Here is a 2,558-nt window from a genome sequence, read left to right on the forward strand (position 1 = left end):
GATTAAGAAACTCCTTCTACTGCTTCTTCAGAGCAGTTGGACGACAAAATTGAAGTGGATGAGATCCCTTCAACCCCAGTCATTTCATCACCTTTGCCTCAGTTTACTGCTGAAGAGGCAAGTGTTGAAGAAATTGAAGAGGATGATGTGGACATTGGTTGTACCACTCCGGTCCTTAATGATGAATTTTGGGACAGTCAGCATCCAAACTCCCCAATGTTCACTCCCCTCCAAGCTATTCCTCAGTCCCCTGCTACCACTGAAGTAAAAATGGGATCTGAAGAACCTCATGCAACCCCAAGTGTTCATGAAGAAATTCCAGCCACTAGTGCTCAAGAAATTGTCAATGAAGAATTGGCAACCCAGGCTGAAGCTGCCGAAGAGCCTGAAATTCCTCAGCCTGAGGAACCTAAGATTGCGATTCCTGAGGTGGTGCTGCAATTGACTGACACTCCTCAGCCCAAGCCAAAGGATCCCTTCTCTAAGAAGCAAAAATTCAGGGCTGATGATTTCTTCGGCGAGCACGTGTTCTTCACCGACTTCAACCCCTATGACAATGCTCGTCTTAGAAGGAAGCATTTCTGGACTGCCAACCAGGCCAACTTCTATTCCTCAATGCTCTTCAACAAGGACAAAGTCTTCGATCATGAGCATATTCCTCATATGGACATGGAATCCATGCCGTGCTTCTCTCAAGTCCTCAGCATGATTCATGACACTGGCTTGCTAAATTTCTGCTCCGACATCGTTGATTGGAACGAAGAGCTTATTCTTTAGTTCTACGCAACTTTACATATCACAGGCGATGCTGCTGACGTCAACTCATGGGTGTTGGACTGGATGACTGAAAACACGCATTACAAGGCACCAGCCACTGAATTGCTTCGTGCCCTGCCAATTAGTCCTCCCCTTGATGGTCCTCGTTGTCTGTATGATGAGCCTGAACTCACTGATCACTACATGCAAGTGCTCATGAAGACGCTGAAGCCAGGACAAGCTCCAAGGACCAAAATCCTCATGAAGGAATTTCTCTATGTGCCGAGGACAATCTATCGCATTCTGACGAAGACCATGAGTCCCATCAAAGGCCATGACTCTTCCGATGAAGAAATTATCGGAATGATGAAGAACATGCTTTTCAATATCATGCATGGAATTCCCATCAACTATGATGATTTCTTCATGAGGACTCTGGCAAATATTGCACTTTCTCCATTTGAGCTGAAGCCTTACACGCCGTGGATCATGAGATTCCTCAGAACAAGGTCTTCACTCAACTACAAGGCTGATTTTCAGAATCACCTCAGCTACTTGCCCCCTATCAAAGTCCTCAAGTGGCCAATTTCCTCGTCTGATGAGAAGGGCAAGTCCCCAGCTGTGATCGATGAAGGCATTCGTCCATTGGATGGTCAGTTCTGCAAAGCTGCATCTTACTCCACCAATGATGACTCTGCCACTCATGATACTGCCGCCAATGCTACCAAGACAAGTCCTCAAGCTACTGCTCCTCGTGTGCTGACTGACCGTGAACTGCTGATAAGTCTTCACCAGAAGGTGGATCGCAACCACAAATGGGTTAAGCGTCAGTTTGGTTCTATTCTGCACAACATGACTTCCACACATAATGCGGTGAAGAAAAACCACTACTACCTCCATGAAGTGTTTGATCGCACTTGGGCTATTCTGTCACATCTATATGGTGAAGAAGATCTGAAGCAAATGGACTTCAAGGAAGACTTTGACTGGTCTGCTCCTCCTCCGAAGAAATTCAAGAGGGTCAAGGTTCCTACCTTGGTGGCCAGCTCATATTCTTCATCACGCGCCACGGGCGAGCATGAAGACTTGGATGACACTGCAGCAGGCCCTACATCGAATCAAGACCCTGACAACGCTGGCGCTCCTCCATCTTCATGATATTCTTCAGGGGCGTTAGTCCTCAATTTCAACCCTTTTGGTCATTTGATGACAAAGGGGGAGAAATTTGAGTTAGTCTTCAAGCGGGTCTATCTTATATGGGTGTTTTTGCTAAGTTACAACTCTCGTTCTTCTGATGACTTTGCTGGATCGAGTTGTAATCTTAAACTCTATGGTGACCTGATACTTTTGCTGTGTTCTTCCGCATGCTTATTCCTCATTAATGTTAATGCACACATGCTGAATTACATCAGTCACCATATTTCATCATGCATTTCAAATTCTTCATATCAAATGCGTGTATGAATTACAAGATATAGGGGGAGATCTCCATGATTATACTCTTCAAGTGTGCATTGCTTCAAAAGCAAATTCCTCACTATGCACATCTTCAGGGGGAGTTCTTCTATATCTTGCAATCAAATTCCTCAATATCAGTATTTACACCTCACATGTTTATCCCAGTTGAAAACTTAACCTATATTGTCATCAATCACCAAAAAGGGGGAGATTGTAAGTGCATCTAGTGCCCCTTAGTGATTTTAGATTATTGAGGACTTATAGGTTAAGGCACTAATGCGTTTGTGAGTGTACATAGGTCTATAAGTCTATGAAGAGTTTGATATTTACAGAGAAAGTCGACC

This window comes from Triticum aestivum, chromosome 6B (assembly GCF_018294505.1).
Source record: "Triticum aestivum cultivar Chinese Spring chromosome 6B, IWGSC CS RefSeq v2.1, whole genome shotgun sequence".
In the NCBI taxonomy this organism is placed as follows: domain Eukaryota; kingdom Viridiplantae; phylum Streptophyta; class Magnoliopsida; order Poales; family Poaceae; genus Triticum; species Triticum aestivum.